We start from the raw sequence: 22,544 nt of genomic DNA, 5'->3' as shown, positions 1-22,544 counted from the left end.
TTTTCGATTACCGAATGTAAATAATTTGTGGCGCGGGCTATAAGTGAAAAAAGAACTTAAATATTTTAGCTCCAAATGATTAGTAGTCACTTATACTATTGGTAGTGTATGTTATATAATTTGCTTTCACTCATATGCTACCTCTTTTAAACTCTCTTTTCTTCCTAAAGTAAATTGTTACCATTTAGTTATACTACTTATTTTTTGAAATATTTTGAATTTCTATTTCAAGGTCTTTTCTCCTCTTTATTTTTTATGTGGCCGATCGGAAAAGAGAAAGCTTTCTCCGTTGAAATAAATTATCGAGGTTTCTTTTCTTCCGCCTCTTAAGATTTGTTATCTCTATGATTTGATTCTTCGTATACCAGCCTTCTTTGATATATTATGTATCCGGTTTCTAAGACTTATTCTGACTGAAACAAGGGGCGAGTCTTTACCAACTTCCAAATATGTATTTTATTTCAGAAAAGTCAAATAAGATGAGTGCCTAGGCTAAAGGTTAAGAAAGTGAATGCATATCACAATTCCATTCTTACTAAAAATAATTAGACAAACTTAACCATTGCAAAATGAAAATCAAATTTATATATAGAGAGAGATATTCAAATGAAGTTCTTTAACTTTGTCAGCTCAAGTTATTCTAAAAAAAGAGCAAGTCTTCCTTTTTCTTTTTAGTAATTTTGCTGTGGCCTTGTCATCTGGTGAATGTTATTTTAATAGATGAAGCACATGGTATTGTCCAAATATAGAAATTTTTTGATTAATAATAATTAGGAAGAATGAGTTAATTAAAAGTCACGAACAAAGAGCAGCAGACACGAAGCCATGTTTTCTTTAAAGTTGGTTTTCCGTTTCTTAGGTTTTTATTTAACATTTCTTATCATACACTTCTTTTTAGAGTTTAAGTTGACAGTTTAAAAAATATTTTTATGCGATTAAATTAATTATTAGATAACATATAACATTTTATAATAAATATTAATTATTGGTGATCTAATAAAAAGTAACTAACCTAATATAATATGAGAAAAATTACATTGATGTGAATAAATCTTATATTGTTAGCTTATAGGACTTAAATAATTTTCTTTATTCCTCAGAATACACAAGAAGACAGATCAGAATAAACAACAGCCTTGTACTGTACAATAACCACTGCTTTTGGATTTACATTACAAAAAAAAAAAAATTAAAAAAAATTGGAGATATCAGACATGTGGAATAGTGGGAGTAGCTTAGCTTGACCAAGCAGTAAAATGACAAATGATGTGCACATCACAAACAAAATTAGGCAAACGATTTAATAAGCCTTCAATACTTTCATCAAATCACAATCACATGTACTAAGCTCTTGCTATGCACCAAGATATGGCGAATGATCGAATCACACTGATCAATTTATTGTATATAGTTTTATAAGAGGTTCCACGACTTAGATTAATAATCTTTTAATCAAACGACAATAACTCTTACCGCTGCGCCATGATTGTTCTCCAATATAATATGCTTTCATTCTATCATCAAATGATGATGATACCTTTAAAAAATTAATAATAAAAATAATAGAAGAGCAGTTTGGTGTACTAAGGTCTAGCTATGCAGCCGGGGAGGAGGGGAGAGGTCGGATCACATTGATCAGTTTATTGTACACAGTTTTTGCCTATTATTGTTTCAAGAGGTTCCACCACGACTTAGATTTATAATCTTCTAATCAAACGACGATAATTCTTATCGTTTCGCCAAAATTGCCCTCCCATATAATAAAAATAAACAATGAAGAAAAGTTTATTAATCTTAACCATCTATCTTACCATTATCTCGTTTCTCAGTTTCTCTAGCGTGAAGATAAGGATTTTGCTTGGTTGGACAGCTTTATTTTACCTATCTTTAATGTTATCTTAGGTATAATATAAGACACTAAGCCAGCACTAATTACATTATTAATTACACTATATATTCTCATAAAGCTTCAACATAACCATGATTTCGTATGACTTCAACTGATGATTAACTGACTAATTAAGCTTTTATCACACATGTCAATGTCTTGAAAGACAGTTTTTAAAAATTAATATTTCTATGACATCTACTACTTCTTGTCTTAAGGGTTAATTTAACAACTTAAAACCCATTGTTGTTGGAAAAGCTTCGGAAATAGGTTTAAGTTTTACGGGTTCAATCTTAAAGTTTTCGACATTGAACATATTATATATTTAAAATTATAGGTTCATATCTACTATTTTTTGTATTTTTAGTGAATTTTTACACAGATTTATGTCTAGTAAAAAGTATTGAGGTCAGACGAACCCGATACCAAAAGATTGCATCCGCCTCTAATAAAAGACACATGTCTTGTATTTATTGGTATGTCGTAAACATGATCAGAGGCGTATTCAGTGTAGAAGCTATGGGTTCAACATGCTCATATCCTGTATTTTTGCCTTAAAAAATCATTAAATATACAACTAATACATTTTGAACCCATTAAATTAGATAAGATATAGTAAAATTACAAATCTAAACCCATAAAGTTCAAATCGTGAATCCGCCTCTGAACATATACTGATAAGTAGAATCCATTGTTATATCTGGCTTCCAGATAGATATTTTTCTTTATTAATTATTAATTGTAGAACATTCTATATTTTGGCATAGTATGGAAGTTCAAGAATAGCATATAATCATTCTTTGTACTTTTAGGTGTCAAACATTTAGCACCTTCTGGAGAAATTGTCTTCTCATAGAACTACATATAATTGCCTTTACCCCTAAGATAAGATCCCAATTTGGCAAAGCAAAAATAAGTATGTAACATTAATAAATTAATTATAGCTCTTTTGACAGCTTATGATTATATGCAAATTACAAAGAAACAACAGGTAGCATTGTCTGGTACAACTACTTGGTCAGCTTGTGACTAAAATAGTGGAGTACTAGTTTTCTTATTCTTATTTTTAAGGACTAAATGCCTGTGCACTGACTATGTATAATTTTTTTTACATTATGAGTATATTATACTATGTTTTATCAGATAATATATCTTATTTTTAATGTTATTAATCTTACTTTTTATGAATAGTTAATTTGTAGTTATCATTAATGTGACTTAAGAGGGGGCTAACCCACTCAAGACAATAAAAAAAAAAGCAGTGGTTTAAATTCACATCGTGAAATCGGGATAGGATAAAGAAGGGTCGATAAATGTGACAGCCGACAAGCCGAGTATTACGACTACAAGGGGAGAATCAAAGCTTCGTAGACAGCTTCGCTTCCTCCTCACTTTGTTCCGGCAACCAACTTCAAAATCTTTCACATTACCGGCGTATAAAAATTAGATTCTTTAAATATGTTTTTTTCACTTCTCTTTATTATATCCTTTTCTAGAGTTACACATACTTTTCTCTTGGAAGTTAGTTCTTTCAAGATGGCTATCCATGGATTCATAATATTCTTCCACATGACCCACCTCATAAAAGTGAGATCAAGTGTGTGCAAATATATATATATATATATATATATATATATATATATATATATATATATATATATATATATATGCATCCAAATGGAATATATGCATCAAGTTTGTGCAAAAAGTGAAAAAGAATTATATATGCATCCAAATGGAATCCCTCCTCCTTCAAATGATTCTTACTTTTGCTTTACATCACTTCTCTCTTTCTATTTTCTACCACACCTTATATTATACTTTCACACATTAAAAACAACTTGGAGAAACAAAATAGAATATATTCACGTACACTTAGTACGTAAGAAGTAAAGAAAATCCATCTAAAAATAAAAATTTCAAGATTTTATGTAACTATATCAAGATATGTATTATTGTGGAAACAAATGTAAATAACTTAAGCTTTGGGGGGTAAATTATTACTGTAAAAAATATTTACACAATCGGTCACTTATAAGTTAATTATATGTAAATCTCAATGGAATATATAAGTATTAATGGATAACCTGGTAAAAATAATAATTAATGTGTTAGCATATGTTAAAATTTAATGGCTGTATAAAAACAATCTTAATATACAACTTAAATCTGACGAGTGACGACTAATAAGCATGACTCAATAAACAAAGATATATGAAATTTCTTTTTAGTTTGAATTGTCAAAAGAATATAACTAAGATTTGACAAATGTTTGGTTTGAAAGAATTCTCCTTACACATATATGGGAATATTGTAGAAGAGAATTTATCTTTGTATTTTGTTCTTTTTTTAAATCAAAGAGGATTATATATAAGGTTACTTTATGTTTGACTTAATGAGAATCATGAGTTTAAAGGCAATGTATATGGGAACGAGATTTCATCGATTGAATTCGTAGATTCGTGGTTTGCAAACATAAAACAATCCCATAATATGAATAAGGTATAAGAATATCACATTGGAATTTATATGGCAAGGGTTAATCAAGAAGTATAATAAAACGCTATTCAATGATGATATTTGAACCTTGAGTATGAAATATTCTTTGTTAGAGAATATCAGTGGTTTAAAAGGCATGAGCGTAAGGCGGGGCATTTTACATATGCCTCGGCGAGGCGTAAGCCCCATAGGTATTTAATTTTTAATATTTTATAAAATAATATAATTACAGTAAATATTTATAAACATGTAAAATTGCATAAAAAATAAATAAAACTATATATGTGTGTGTTTCATCTCCACAAAAAACTAGTCAAAACAATCTATTATACGCTACTTAGAAGCTCAAGTAACTTGAGTCGAAAAGAATAAAATTTTCTACTTGAAAGAACAAAAAGGATGAATAACCTTTAATTTGAACTTTGAACTTGCTGCTATGAAGGAGAATGGGGTTCTCTTTGTATTTGTAAAAAAAAAAATGAATATTCATTGCTTTTGGGAGATATTAGCAAACTAGCGTACAAGATAAAGAATTGGGAAAAATCATGAACTGGGGCTTTAATCAATAAAAAGATCTTAACTTTTAAATTTAATACATTTCAGTACCTTTTTACAACTTTTGAGTAAATACCAAGTTGAATTTTGAGAATTTGGGTATTATATGAAGGATTTATTCAACAAATATAGTTTTAATTTGAAAAAATCTTTGGGGCTTACGCCTCACTAAAAAAATATGTCCCAAACGTCCCGAATTGCTGGGCGTACGCCTCTTGAGACTTTCGCCCCACACCATCGCCCCAGGGCATTTTTGGTGCGCCTCGCCCCAGGGCTCACCCCAAATACGCCTTTTAAAACAGTGGAGAATATGTTACTCTTCAAAATGGAATTTTCTAGGATGAACTCGAAGTAGTCGAGTCTCAAAACGAATATCAAATACCGAATGGAAAATCAGGTAGAGTACCAACAAGGATTGTGATAAAATAGTATATACTCTTTTATTGTTGCCAAAAGTCTCGTGTTTGATCCTTTGTCAGGAAACACTTTACCTCTCAAATGTGGGACTTCTGTCCGTGAATTCGAATTTAGCCGAGCTCTAATATAAATATCGAACACCAAATAATTTTTTTTAAAAAAAACATGGTAGATGGTACAAAATTGTGTATGGCAAGTACATTTGGCAATATACGTAGAGATACAGCAAGGTCTTTTTAAAGATTTATTAGAAAATATTATCCAAATTTGGTATGAAAACTAAGTACTTTCCCAACTCTTTATATGAACAAACTATCATGACTTCCACCAACATGACTTAATCTTATAACCACGACTCCAAGTGCACTTTATGGTTGTTATTTTTTTGGTTTTTTGTCCCGGCATCCGATATTCGTATTCGGGTTCGATTAAATTCGGATTCGTACGGGAAAATCTCATATTGAACGGTAAATTGCTTCTCCATACTTAGCGTCTTGAACCCGAGACCTTTAGTTAGATGAAGCAGTACTTATTACTCCACAACAATCCTTGTTGGTCAGGGGCGGAGCTAGAGACCGAGGCGCGGGTTTGGCCGAACCCAGTAACTTTAGTTCAATCTCTATATTTGTCTTAAGAAATTCATTTAATACGTTCAAATTATTAATTTCGAATCCAATAACTTAAAATGACTAAAATCCTGAACTCAGAAACTTCAGATTATGGCTCCGTCTCTATTGTTGGTGCACTTTATGATTATTATAATTTATAAAAATTACACAAACATTATCAAACGCCCTTTTATGTTCTCCTCATCTCATTATAACCTAATATAATTTTCATTAATTAATTAAACACTCATAAATTAGGGGAAATGTTTTTATGGACCAACCTTACAGGACAACCGTTAGTTGGCAGATAAGCTGAAATTCTGACAAAAGTAATTAAAAAGCAAATGGGACCGTAACACATGTCATAATTTTTGTGACTGGTCGTTAATTTACTTAATTCTTTTTGTTTACTTTTAAGACTCAACTAATGATGGATTTAAATTTGGACCACAAATATATAATATTTTAGAATTTAAATTCAATGTCATGATTTGTCAATCTAGCTGTTTAGTTTAATTTAATTTAATCAAGGTGTCATATTCATTCCACCATTGACATTTTCATAATCCTAGGATAATTTTGTTTTGTTTAGCCATGTCTCTCCCAAACGACAAAAAAAGGTTCTTATTATGTTAGAATTAGATTAAAATAATCCAAATTAGTATAACAACTCCATTTGTCGTTGAAGGTAGTTTAAGCACTTTATTTTGTTTTGTCTTAAATGATTTATTTATAACTTTTGCCACGCCTACTAATATATAGGAGATAAAGAAGAAAAAAGTAGGAAAGAAAATTAGAATATTTAGAAAAAGTGCAATCAAAAGTGACATTAAAAAATAAAAAGAAATGAATCGAGTGTTTCGTAATCTGAGAGTAACTAAAGACCATAAACTAAATTATGAAAAAAGTGAAAATAACAATGTCCGCTCTCAAAATAATAGTAAAAAATATATATTTTTTTATATATTTAAAATATATATATATATATATATATATATATATATATATATATATATAAGTTTTATAAACTTTTTCGGCTACCGAATATAAACAGTTAAATAATTACTCAAATTGTTTATTTTAACTCATTCCTTTTTTGAAAAATAAAAAGGAATATTATAAATTTATTACAGTAAATATAGCTTCCAATGTAACTAAAGCATTTTCAAATATGACTTGGCTAAGTAATTTGACATAATAGTTGCTCTAAGTAAGTATATAATATAATATCATATAACTTGGCTCCATATATATGTTCAAAATTTCTTTTATAACTTTCTATTTTCGCGCTAAGACTGATATAAATTCAGACGTTAATTAAAAATAAGTAATACCATGTCGAAAGGCTGGTAGTATATCTTATTCGGAATTAAATCCAAAATAAATTGAGATCACTGCATAATCAATTGTCCTTTAATTAATATTAGCGATGATAACAATGATTAAAAACATAGATAATAGATAATTGAACTTTAACGTAGCCTATAATGAGTGGCGTGGATTGCACGTTAGTTTAATTAGGAAAAGCATTAGCTAAAATTAGGACCACATTTGCACCTACTGATTCTTGCCTATATATAGTCTATCCTGGTATTAATTTATGGGAAAAGATATTCTTTTTATATGAGGTTATATAGAAATAAAATAATTTCCTTTTTCTTCTAAAGATGATTTAAATATTATTATGATGAGAAAGGAATATTATTTTCCACAATTTTGTAATACACAAATAGAAATTAGCTAAACATATATTCACATGTCAATAATTTCTTCTTTTTTTAAGTTGAAATATTTATGATAAGTTGCATCATGAAAATTGACAACTAAATTATTTTTTCATGTTAAATTAATGGGGAAAAAAAAAGATCCAACAATGACTTTCTCCTTTGTCTCTTATCATATCCTCTTCACTATGATGATTACCTTTTTTAACATAAATATATAAATTCTAAAAAGAATAAAAAAGTTTAAAAAAAAATTTCAACTCTTTAATTTTAGTGGTCACCTTCAAAACTATTGTCTACTCTTGACTTTCATCAGTTACCTTCCTCTTTAGTGGATTAATATTTTTTTTTATATCAATGTAACATATGATTTAGTGTATATATCGTATACGAGTAAATTTTCACGAACAGTCTTAGAAATATTTTTTCAAAGTAAGGTAGGAAAATATATTATGTTTAGTCGGGTTTCCTTTCTTGTCCCTCAACTAAAAAGAAAGAAGGGAAAACTATACAGCATAACCGGTCTCAAAAATAATATTCGACATTTGGTGTATAATTATATATATATATATATATATATATATATATATATATATATATATATATATATATTGTTTGTATATTCGGGTAGCGAATATAATTATTTTTTATTGACTGGCCAAATATATAACTTGCTCAGAGAAGAACGGACCACCGGGTTTGGGCCAACGAGTGCATCAAGATTGGGCTGATACTTGGCCCTAATTCTTCAGGCCCATATCAACAATGAAATAGTCCAATATTAATCTTGTTTCTTTCTTTTATTTAATTAATTTTTTAAAATTTATTTTTTGTGATGGGTACATCTGAATTGACTTCTTAAATGTGAATATGTGATAGTTTCAATGGATTTTGAATTGTACTAATTGCATGCATGCTAAAGGTGAATATACTATATAAGGAGACAATATGTCACGACTCGGAATTCTCACCGCCGGGACCGTGATGGCGCCTAACATTTCACTTGCTAGGCAAACCGACATTAGAGAATTATTAAGCCAATCCTGATTCAATTCAGTAAATAAAAGCAAATAAGCTAAAACGAAATACAGCAAGTGCGGAATGATATAAAAATTTCATTAATTACTACCACCCGAATCTGGAGTCACAACTCACGAGCTACTATGATTTACTACAAACAGAGTCTGAAAAGGAAAAATACAATGTTTTGAAGTAAGGAAACAATAAATGATAAAACTAGGAAGAGACTCCAGGGTCTGCGGACGCCAGCAAATCTACCTTGGGTCTCCTGACAGCAAATCCAAGCTGCTAAACCTCACAATCAGCTAGGACAGGTACCAAAATCTGCACAAGAAATGTAGAGTGCAATATCAATACAACCGACCCCATGTACTGGTAAGTGTCGAGCCTAATCTCGATGAAGTAGTGACGAGATTATGACAAGAAAACAACAATAACAGCTAAACATGTACTATTGGGAGGGGGACATGCTAAAGGGGCACATGATATAGGAGATACAACGGAAATGATAACCAGAATAGTCAACATGCTTTTAACCAGTGAAAACCACTAAACACAATGAAGAAAATTGCACGGCATCACCGTTCGTGCTTTTACTCTCAGCCTCACAATATAAATCAATAGATACGGCACGACATCACCCTTCGTGCATTAACTCTCATAACGTGGCACGACATCACCCTTCGTGCATTAATACTCACAATATGATACGACATCACCCTTCGTGCATTAACACTCACAATATGGCACAACATCACCCTTCGTGCATTAACACTCTCCCTTACCACATATCAATAAACAAGTAATAACAGGGAGATAGAATCAACAAGAACAAGCCATACTTCGATAATGGCCCCACAATACAAACCTCAACTATGGAATCAATACTCAATTATCACAAAACACGATAAGTACGATCAATTTAGTAAGTAACTAGTCTAAACATGGATTACAAGATCAAGTAAGCAATAAACTACAAGGAACAAGTTCCACCCGCATGCTTTAACTCGACAACAACACATAAGTACTCGTCACCTCACATATATGTTGTACCCAACATCTAAACATGTAGTAAATAGACAAATAATTCCTAATCCCTCAAGTCAAGGTTAACCACGACACTTACCTCACTCCAAAGGCCACTTAATGCTCAATCATAACTTTTGCCTTTCAAACGAGCCTCCGAACCAATAGAATCACTGATTTGGGGAAGAAAGAGTCTTGTGAAAATCGTCCCTAGGATTTTCTTGTTTTGAAAATTTGAAGAATGAGTGAAAATCCCGTTTTTATAATTATCTGAACAGTTTTGGCATCGCATTTGCGACTTGGGGTTCGCAAATGCGAACAAGCCTTCGCAAATGCGAAAAATGGCTATGACTGCTGCCTTCGCAAATGCGAACATGTGTTCGCAAATGCGATCAAAACTTCGCAAATGCGAAGGTTCCCCCTCCCCCCCCCCCCCAGCCCACTACTCGCAAAATGCGATGGTCTCTTCGCGAATGCGAGGCTCGCATTTGCGAGCCAGACCTCGCAAATCCGAAGTCTGCAGATCTTGTGCACACCAACTATGATTTCTAAGTTCAATTCACTCTGTAGCCTATCCGAAACTCACCCGAGCCCTCGGGGCTCCAAACCAACTATGCACACAAGTCTAAAAATATCATACGAACTCGCTCGCATAATCAAAATACCTAAATAACTCCTAGAACTACGGATCAGACACCAAATCAAAAGAAATTTTCAAGAAGACTTTAAAACTTCTATTTTCACAACCGAACATCCGAATCACATCAAATCAATTCCATTTCTCACCAAATTCGACAGACAAGTCATAAATATAATAATGGACCAGAACCGGGCTCTAGAACTAAAATATGGACCCGATATCAACAAGACCAAACACCAGTCAATTCTTAAAATTATTAAACTTTTAATTATTTTAATTTTTCATCACAATTCCATATCTTGAGCTAGGGACCTCGGAATTTGATTACGGGCATACGCCCATATCCCAAATTACGGTGCGGACCTACAGGGACCGTCAAAACATGAATCCGGGGTCCATTTACTCAAAACATTGACCGAAGTCAACTCAAATTAATTTTTAAGGCAAATATTCTCATGTTTTATAAGTTTTTAACATATAAGCCTTCCGGAAGAACTCAAGGACTGCGCACGCAAATTGAGAAAGGCTAAATCATGATTTTTAAGGCTCCGGATCACAGAACTAGGTTTTAAAACATGAGATGAACTATCGGATCATCACATTCTCCACCTCTAAAATAACTGTTCGTCCTCGAACGAACATAGAAAAGTACCTGGGTTGGTGAAAAGATGTGGATATATACTCCGCATGTCCGACTCGGACTCCCAAGTAGATGCCTCGACGGTCTGACCTACCCATTGCACTCGAACTGAAGGATAACTCTTTGATCTCAACTAGCGAACCTGCCGGGCTAGAATAGCCACCGGCTCCTCCTCGTAAGTCAAATCCTTGTCCAACTGGACAAAGCTAAAATCTAACACGTGGGACGGATCGCCGTGATACTTCCGTAGCATGGACGCATGGAATACTAGATGAACTGCTGATAACCCCGGTAGCAACGCGTGCCTGTAAGCCACCTTTCCCACTCTCTCCAGAATCTCAAAAGGTCTGATATACCTAGTGCTCAACTTGCCCTTCTTTCTGAACCTCATTACATCCTTCATGGGTGATACCCTGAGCGACACTCTCTCCGACCATGAATGCAACATCACGAACTCTATGGTCGGCATAAGTCTTCTGCCTGGACTGAGTTGTGCGAAGTCTATCCTGAATAATCTTGATCTTATCCAAGGCAACCTGCACCAAATCTGTACCCAATAACCGAGCCTCCCTCAGCTCAAACCATCCAACCGGCGATCGACACTGTCTACCATATAATGCCTCATAGGGAGCCATCTGAATGCTCGAATGGTAGTTATTGTTATAGGCAAACTCTGCAAGGGACAAGAACTGATCCCACGATCCTCCGAAGTCTATAACACATGCGCGAAGCATATCCCCCAAGATCTGAATAGTGCGCTCGGACTGTCCGTCCGTCTGAGGATGAAACGCTGTGCTTAACTCAACCCGCGTTCCCAACTCACACTATACTGCCCTCCAAAAGTGCGAAGTGAATTGCGTACCTCGATAAGAAATGATAGACACGGGCACACCGTGAAGATGGACGGTGTCACGGATATAAATCTCTGACAACTACTCCGAAGAATTGGTAACTGCCACAGGAATGAAATGCGCTGACTTAGTCAGCCTGTCCATAATGACCCAAACGGCATCGAACTTCCTCTGAGTCCGTGGGAGTCAAACAACAAAATCTATAGTGATACGCTCCCACTTCCACTCAGAATCTCTATCTGCTGAAGCAAATCACCATGTCTCTGATGCTCACACTCCGGTTGTTGACAATTCAGGCACCGAGCTACATAAGAAACTATATCCTTCTTCATCCTCCTCCACCAATAATGTTGCCACAAGTCCTGATACATTTTGGCGGTGCTCAGATGAATAGAATACCGGGAACTGCGGGCCTCCTCTAGAATCAACTCACGAGTTCCATCCACATTAGGTACAAAAACACGACCTTGCATCCCCAAAACTCCGTCATTTCCAACAGTAACCTTTTTGGCATCACCGTGCCACACTGTGTCCCTAAGGACCAACAAATGAGGGTCGTCATACTACCGATCTTTGATGTGCTCAAACAAAGAAGATCCGTGAAGACCTCACACGACACGCTGTAAAGATAGTGCCTCTAAATCTTCAGCGCATGAACAATGGCTGCCAACTCTAAGTCATGGACAGGGTAATATTTCTCGTGAACCTTCAACTACCGCGATGCATATGCAATCACCTTGCCCCATGCATCAATACCGCACTGAGCCCTATATGGGATGCATCACAATATACTGTATAAGATCCTGAACCTGTGGGCAACACTAACATCGACACTGTAGTCAAATCAGTCTTGAGCTTCTGAAAGATTGCCTCACACTCGTCTGACCATCCGAACGGGGCACCCTCCTGGGTCAACCTGGTCAACGGGGCTGCTATAGATGAAAACCTCTCCACAAATCGACGGTAATAGTCTGCCAAACCCAAGAAACGACTGATCTCCGTAGCTGAAGTGGGTCTAGGCCAGTTTTGAACTGCCTCAATCTTCTTAGGATCTACTTGAATGCAGCCAAGAAAGTGATTGAATCCAGCCAAAACTTGCACTTTGAAAATTTAGCATACAACTTGCTGGATCTCAGAGTCTGAAGTACAATCCTAAGATACTGCTCATGCTCCTCTCGACCGCGGGAGTAGATCAAGATATCGTCAATAAACACGATCACAAAGGAGTCCAAATAAGGCTTGAACACTCGGTTCATCAAATCCATGAATGCTGCTGGGATATTTGTCAACCAAACGACATCACTAGAAACTCATAATGCCCGTACCAAGTCCGAAAAGCCGTCTTAGGGACATATGATTCCCTAATCCTCAACTGATGGAAGCCAGATCTCAAATCAATCTTTGAAAACACCTTGGAACCCTGAAGTTGATCAAATAAATCACCAATCCTCGGCAATGGATGGTGACTTTGTTCAACTGCCGATAATCTATACACATTCTCATCGATCCATCCTTCTTCTTCAAAAGCAACACAGGTGCACCCCAGGGCGAGACACTAGGTCTAATGAAGCCTTTATCAAGAAAATCTTGTAACTATTCCTTCAATTCTTTCAACTCTGGCGGGGTCGTGTGGTATGGCGATATGGAAATAGGCTGAGTGCCCGAAGCCAAATCAATATCCCTGTCGGGTGGCATCCCCGACAGGTCTGCAGGAAACACCTCTGTAAACTCACAAAAAATTGGCACTGAATCCATTGAAGGAACCTCTATACCAGAATCGCGAACATAAGCCAAATAAGCTAGACACCCTTTTTCTACCATACGCCGAGCCTTTATATAAGAGATAACCCTGCTGGTAGAACGGCCACGAGTCCTCCTCCACTCTAATCGAGGCAACCCCGTCAAGGCTAAGGTCACTGTATCCAATATAGCATGATAAGTTGACAGCCAATCCATACCTAAAATGACATCGAAATCGACCATATCGAGAAGTACAAGATCTCCACTAGTCTCAAGACTCCCAATGGTGACCACACATGAACGATAAACATGATCTACAATAATAGAATCTCCCACAAGTGTGGACACATACATAGGAGCACTCAAAGAATCACGAGGCACAACCAAATATGAAGCAAAATAGGATGACACGTAGGAATAAGTAGAACCTGGATCAAATAGAATTGAAGCATCTCTATTGCAAACTGAAACATTACCTGTGATAACAACGTCAGATGACTCAGCCTCAGGCCTGGCTGGAAAAGCATAACACTGGGGCTGGGGCCTATCACCCTAAACTACGTCCCTGGGATGGACTCTAGATGGATGGCCTTCACCTCTAACGGCCTGACCTCCACCTCTAACAGTCTGGCCTCTACCTCTGGTTGCCTAACTCCTGCCTCTGGATGGCTGAGCAGGTGGTGCAGCAACTGGTGCCGGAACCATGGCACGAGAACTCTGATGCTGTGAGATGCTCGATGCCCGAGGGCAAAATCTAGCAATGTGCCTCGGATCACCACAATTATAACATGACCTCGGCTGCTGTGACTACTAACCTTGAAACTGGCCTTGTCAACCTGAGTAACCACCCTGAAAACTCTGAAGCGGAGGTGCACTAATAGAAGCTGGTGGTGCAATGTAGGCTAGCTGGTCGGAATAAGGCATATGAGGGCCACGACCACCTAAGGCACCGTGGGATGCCTGTAGTGCTGAATGAAATGGTCTGGGAAGATGGACTCTACCAAAAGTACCCCTGCCTCCCGATGAGGCACCGCTGAACCCCCCGGAATGACGTGGTCTCTTGTCAGACACCTGACCTCCCTGAGCAAGAACCATCTCGACTCGCCTGGCTACATTGGCAGCTGGCTGAAAAGAAATCTCACTCCAGTCTCTTTAGCCATCTACAATCTGATAGGCTGAGCAAGTCCGTCAATAAACCTCCTTACTCTCTCTCTCTCTCTCTCTCTCTCTCTCTCTCTCTCTCTCTCTCTCTCTCTCTCTCTCTTGGTAGGAAGCAGAAGAAGAACAACGGGCCAAATCCATAATATGGGTCTCATACTGAGTAACATTCATACTGCCCTGCTGGAGACGCTCGAACTGACGGCGATGCTCCTCTCTCAATGTGATAGGCAGAAACTTCTCTAGGAAGAGATGAGAGAACTGGTCCCAAGTAAGAGCAGGCGATCTAGCTGGTCTGGTCAACAAATAATCTCTCCACCATTTTTTGGCGGAACCAGTCATCTGAAATGCAGCAAAACCGACCCCATTGGTCTCTACTATACCCATGTTCCGTAGCACCTCATGACAACTGTCAAGATACACCTGGTGATCCTCTAAAGGAGCATAACTGAAGTGAATTGGTAAGAGCTTGGTAAACCTGTCCAATCTTTATAAAGCCTCAGAAGACACAGCTGACCCATCGTTGGCCTGTGCCGCAACAACCGGCTGAACTACTCTGACTGGATAAGCTGCTGGAGACTGATACTGGGGAGCTATCTGCTCCGGAGTGTGGGTAGCAGGAGTCTGTGCTTCTCCTCCATCCTGAAAGACGGCTGGTGTCATGGTGAATGTACCAGTCTGGGCCACACTCTCCATAAGGCCCACCAAATGGACCAAAGTATCCTGAAGCACTGGGGTGGCAATGAACCTCTCCGGGACCTGAGCTGGCCCGACAGGAACAGTCTGGGATGGAACCTCCTCATCAAACTCTACCTGAGGCTCCACCGTTGGGGCTGTTTCTCAGGCACTGGGCTCAGCCATGCCCCTGCCTCAGCCTCTGGCACAGCGTCGACCTCGACCTCTGCCCCTCGTAGTAGCTTCCACTAGAGGCTCTGGCTGCTGCCCAGCTGAAGATGCGGTACGTGTTCTCTCCATCTGCGGAAGGACAAGAATAGAAGAGTTCAATCAGCAATGATAGAATACAATCGCACGACAGAGAAGAATATAAGTGAAATGATTCCTAAACTTCATATCCTTTGGAAGATAAGCACAAACGTCTATGTACCGATCCTCCAAACTCCACTAAGCCTGCTCGTGAATTGTGAGACTTAGGCAACCTAGCATTCTGATACCAACATGTCATGACCTGGAATTCCCACCGTCGGGATCGTGATGGTGCCTCACATTTCACTTGCTAGGCAAGTCGACGTTAGAGAATTACTAAGTCAATACTGATTCAATTTAGTAAATAACAGCAAATACGCTAAAACGAAATACAACGACTGCTGAATGATATAAAAACTTCATTAATTACTACCACTCGGATCTGGAGTCACAACTCACAAGATACTATGATTTACTACAAACAGAGTCTGAAAAGCAAAAATACACTATTTTGAAGTAAGGAAAGAGTAGATAATAAAACTAGGAAGAAACTCAAAGTTCTACGGATGCCAACAGATCTACTTTGGGTCTCCTGACAGCAAATCCAAGCTGTTAAGCCTCACGATCAGCTAGGACCGGTATCAAAATCTGCACAAGAAGTGTAGAGTACAGTATCAATACAAACGACCTCATGTACTGGTAAGTGTCGAGCCTAATCTTGATGAAGTAGTGACGAGGTTATGACAAGACACCCACATAATAAACCTGTGCAGATAACATTATATGTACAAGAAAACAACAATAACAACTAAACATGTACTATTGTGAGGGGGACATGCTAAAGGGGCACAAGATATATGAGATACAACGAATATGATAACTAGAACAGTCAACCTGCTTTTAACCAGTGAAGACCACTAAACACAATGAAGAAAATTGCACGGCAGCATCCTTCGTGCTTTTACTCTCAGTCTCACAATATAAATCAATAGATATGGCATGACATCACCCTTCGTGAATTAACTCTCATAACGTGGCATGACATATCACCCTTCGTCCATTAACACTCACAATATGACACGACATCACCCTTCATGCATTAACACTCACAATATGGCACGACATCACCCTTCGTGCATTAACACTCTCCCTTACCACATATCAATGGACAAGTAATAGCAGGGAGGTAGAATCAATAAGAACAAGCCTTACTTCGACAATGGTTCCACAATACAAACCTCAACTTTGGAATCAATACTCAATTATCACAAAAACTGTAAACATGATAAGTACGATCAATTTAGTAAGTAACTAGTCTAAGCATGGATAACAAGATCAAGTAAGCAATAAACTACAAGGAATAAGTTCCACCCGCATGCTTTAACCCGACAACAACGCATAAGTACTCGTCACCTCACATATATGTTGTACCCAACATCTATAAATATAGAAAATAGACAAACAATTCCTAGTCCCTCAAGTCAGGGTTAACCATGACACTTACCTCACTCTAAAGGTCACTCAATGCTCAATCACAGCTTTTGCCTTTCAAACGAGCCTCCGAACCAATAGAATCACTGATTTGGGGAAGAAAGAGTCTTGGAAAAATCGCCCCTAGGGTTTTCTTGTTTTGAAAATTTGAAGAATGAGTGAAAATCCCATTTTTCTAATTATTTGAACAGTTCTGGCATCGCATTTTCAACCTGTGGTTCGTAAATGTGAACCCCGCAAATGCGAACAAGCCTTCGCAAATGCGTAAAATGGTTATGGCTGCTGCCTTCACAAATGCGAACATGTGTTCGCAAATGCGGAAATGGCAGGATCGTAAATGCGATCAAAACTTCGCAAATACGAAGGTTCCCCTCCCCCCAGCCCATTGCTCGCAAATGCGATGGTCTCTTCGCAAATGCGAGGCTCGCATTTGCTAGCCAAACCTCGCAAATGCGAATTCACTATGTAGTCTATCTAAAACTCCCCTAGCCCTCGGGCCTCCCAACCAACTATGCACACAAGTCTAAAAACATAATATGAACTCGTTCTCTCAATCAAAACACCAAAATAATGCCTAAAACTACTGATCGGACACCAAATCAAAGGAAATTTTCAAGAAGACTTTAAAACTTCTATTTTCACAACCGAACATTCGAATCACGTCAAATCAACTCCGTTTCTCACCAAAATTGACAAACAAGTCATAAATATAATAATGGATTTGTCACATGCTCCGAAAACAAAATACGGACTCGGTATCAACTAGATCAAACACCAGTCAATTCTTAAAATCATTAAACTTTTAAACTTTTAATTTTTTATCAAAATTCTATATCTCGAGATAGGGACCTCGGAATTCAATTACGGGCATACGCCCAGGTCCCAAATTACGGTACGGACCTACCGGGACTGTCAAAATACGGATCTGGGTCTGTTTACTCAAAACGTTGACCGAAGTCAAATTAAATTAATGTTTAAGCTAAAAAATCTCATTTTTATCAATTTTTAACATATAAGCCGTCCGGAAGAACACCCAGACTGCGCACGTAAATCTAGGAAGGATAAATCATGATTTTTAAGGCTTCAGATCACATAATTAGGATTTAAAACATGAGATTACTGGTCGGGTACTCACACAACAGCACATTCCATTAATCAATTTGGATAATCTAACATCCCCAGCAGGATACATACATTTGGACTATAGACAATATAATATAGGCACTCTAACATTAGGTTTAAAAAAAAAAGAAATAAGAATGAGTATCAAGAATAGGGATAACTTTGACTGTGGTAGGTAGATTCCCACGCATTACGCACCCGTTCGTCACTTTGTTCTCAACTCTTCTCACATCTTGGGCGAGACAAGCTACCTTTAGTTCCTTCTGCCCAGCTCCTCGAAAACAACGTTCGGCTTGCATGTGTTAAACATATAGCTAGCATTCATTCTGAGCCAGGATCAAACTTTTTTTGAGTATATGATTGGGCCCTGCAGTGGTAGAAAAATAAACCTTGCGCCTAACTCTATGGTTGCTGTGTTTTTCAAATGTGCGAATAGTGATCGTTGTTTAATTGTGAATACAATATATTGAGTACTTATGATCTAGCAATATGTTACTAGGCACATATCATTAATATTGGATGTATCATCAGGTTGTGCCGAATCAAATTTGCTCGAACCATGACAACTTAGACACTTGACTATTATTGGTATCGTCCGAACTTATATGAATCCTCACTGATCATAGATGACCAAAATATGAGGTTTTACATATTTAAATTGCAAGGTAGAAAGAATTCTTAGAGGAGAAAAGAGACTACTCCCACCTTATCTTATCCATAAACCAAACATTACCGAGTAGAAATTAGAATTCAGATAACTTCTACCTTTCTAAAAATATTTGCTTTTGTCTGGAATGTGCTCTATTTTCATGTTAGAAACACAACCTCCTTTATCTCTTTTCATTACTTTGAACGAGCTTCCACACAACTCGACTATTCCACTAGATACATGCAACCTCCTACCAATACAAGTACCGGTAACTCTACCCATCAAAACTTAGGCAACAAAATCTGTATCATTCTATCCTAAGTCGCTAAACCAGTATGGAGTATCAAGCCATATAAACAGCAAAAATCTAAAATACTTCCACTACCCATCATCAATTAAAAATACCAAGCTTCCTCCGCAACAGGCTTCAACTCGCTGCAATCTTACCACTTATGGGAAGCCATAGGGGGGAAAGCTAGCTAAATTAGTTGCATGATCACACACTAAGCCGATTTTCTAGTTTCTTATGACAGATTCCGTAGGAAGAAAGGACCTCTACAAGTTAAAAGCAGCAATAATTTACTCTCTCTTCAATGGGTGAACACTGAATATGGTCTGAATGAAAACTTTAAAGGGAAATCAAGTAAGCAATGACACTATTACTTAACTAAATCTAGCTTCTCAAATCCACTATATCGTGAAGGTGATAATGCATCGACCAAGCATAGTCTAAATCTATACAGTAGAACTGTCCCAAACCACCTATTTTAGTTCTGCAACACCTGGGTTCTGGAAGGCACAACATCGATCAGAATGATCTCAGCCTCTCACAAAGTTGTTATCTTAAAATCATCCATACAAAATCTAAAAGCTACCGCCTCTTGCATCTTAGAGCATATTTATCTACAACGTACAGTACAAAATTTCGGGTCACCAAAAAGCATTCCTAAAGTTTTCCAAGACAATAGTACTTGGGAGAAAAGCTTCCACTTTCCGGGGAATGAATAGTTGGGAGGAATACAACTACAGAAAATGAGTGTATTTTACCTTCTCCTTTTACCTTTAAGCAAGAGTTAAGGAATAACATAATAAACAACCTTGCAAATGACACAAAATGCTCCACCAAGGACATTCATATCACATGTATATCCTGGGTTTGCCATTGGTATTGTTTACCCAAAAAACGGATAATCAATTGAATTTATACGCGATTCTAAGGATATGTGATATAAATTCGGTACAAATTGAGAAAGTATATAAATGAATATCAAAATTAATTGTGAAAGAAATGAATGCAAGCCGAATAGATTAATTAGCCTAAGCCTTCAAGTTTTATCACCCTCAAACTGAATGGAGAGTAGCTGATAGAAGACCAATATGACTAAATATCAAAACTAGAAGAAAGATAGTATATTGCTTTATGTTCTATGAATCTGAATGAATCCCGCTTACAAATAATCAAACCCCCATTTATATAGTGGGGAGGTCCTATTCTTAATATAATTTTTTAAATACAACAAGGAATCCCATGATAGATTAATTAATTGGCCTCTCCTTGATATGCGCCATGATTTCTGCCGAGATTCTCGCCTAATTGCAGATATTTGGGCTTTTTATTTTTTGGCTCGATAAGCTTTCCTCGATCGAGGCTGGTCTCGGCTTCGATCGATCTCTATTTAGCTTGATCTCGATCTTGGTCGATCTCAATCTTTGACCGGTCTCTATTTTTCTCGACCTTCATCTTAGCCGAACTCGATCTTGACCGGTCTCCATTTTGCTCGACCTTGATCTTAGCCGATCTCGATCTTGACCGGTCTCCATTTTTCAACCTTGATCTTAGCCGATCTCGATCTTGACCGCTCTCTATTTTTCTCGACCTTGATCTTAGCCGATCTCAATCTTGGTCAGCCTCTATTTTGCTCGACCTCTGGGTCTCGACCTCGGTAACCTAACTTTGCCTCATGGCTTGATATTGCACGAAGTTGATCCTTGGTCTATCATGTTCCAATCTTGATTATTCATACAAAGGGCAAACTCAGTTTTGACCGTATACAGATAGTCCCCTTGTTCATCGGAAAGATGATGACGAGAAACGATATGAATTTCCGAACTCTGACTCGGTGGATGACGACGTCAGCAAATAGCCTGATTATAACGTATGTGACAAACATCCCATCGGTTCAGTTACCAAGGCATTAAATGTCTGTCAGTCATTGGTCGGCCACTACTAGTTTTGAACCGTCATTACTAGGCTATAAGTATTCAAATCTTCATATTCATTCAAAACTTTTCACTCAAAACTTCTTCTCTACTCTTCCATCTTCTTCAAAAAATCCTTTTGTTTCACAATTCTCACACCGCATACAGCCCTAATTATCCGAGCCACCAAAGCACTGTTCTCAAGCATAGATGAGACTCGTGATCGAGGTTGGATGGGCCTATTCATTGGAGTTAGAGCTTCGGAACTGATCCCTACTGATGACATGCTGTTTCCTGAGAAATGGAACATGAATCATGAGTACTATTCCCCTTCAAACGTTTAATTTTGTGGTTATGCTTTTCAAATTTTTGATACATTTTTCCTATCCTTGTTACAGCTATGGCCCAGATGCCGGAACCGATTCTGGAACTTAAATAATGGGTTGAAGGTCTGGTACTGCAGAGATCGTACTCCGAGCGCGCTTGGATGGAACTATCAAAGGGTCGATGGGAGGCCCGTAGTTATGGTAAGCCTCTTTCTTAGATTGTTTATTGTTTGATCTTTTTCTCTTGCTTACCCCTCTTTTTTCCTTTGTAGGCCTTAGGAAGGACGTTGCCATGAGGCCCCCGTCTGGTGACGAAGAGGTCCCTGCTCCGAAGCAGGTCAAAGAGAAGAAAATAAAAGAGGCTCTGAGTTCCCCGGTCTTGGAAAAGAAAAACCGACGAAGAAATCTCGCAAGCCCAAGGGGGGCTCCAGTATTATGCCTCTGGACTCGATCCGCCGATTAAGGGATGAGCCCGAAGAAGGAGAAGAGGAATTAGCCTGTGTGAGGGATAATGTTGTGATACAACAATCATCTGAATCGACAGAGGTTGATAAGGGAGCTCTGGCCATAATTCCTGATTAAGGAAAAGCCGAGGCCATCCCTTCCCAAGCTGAGATGGTCGAAGGAGAGACCGGGGGCATGACTTATAGGGTAGCAGAAGATATCTCAAGGGACGAGCTCGGGATAATCGACATTACTGGATCCCCTCAGATTTCGGATGTTATGATCCGCGAGGCTAACATGTTGGAAAGTCGGTCTTACGAGGGTGTTCAGGGCTCGATTGATATTCATGGCTTTCTGGATGGGCTCGAGTCCGCTGCCTCAGAGGATATTATCGAGTTCAGTGGATTACCAGTACCAAAGAAAGCATCATGGTCTGTCACTATTGGGTTTTCATTGAGCCCAAAGCTGGTAGATCGATTCCCGGCTCCGAGTGCTAATCTCGATCGTAGGCGGAAAATAGTGCTCTCCATCCCGGAGGATGCCCGAGTTTTCTCTCCCCCAGTGGGGATTTCTAGTTACCTTTGATCCTTAGTGACCGAAGAAGATCAAGCCGTGATGAACAG

The sequence above is a fragment of the Nicotiana tomentosiformis genome, chromosome 9, assembly GCF_000390325.3.
Source record: "Nicotiana tomentosiformis chromosome 9, ASM39032v3, whole genome shotgun sequence".
Classification (NCBI taxonomy): domain Eukaryota; kingdom Viridiplantae; phylum Streptophyta; class Magnoliopsida; order Solanales; family Solanaceae; genus Nicotiana; species Nicotiana tomentosiformis.
The sequence above is the reverse complement of the archived record's forward strand: the minus strand, read 5'-3'. Positions refer to the sequence as shown.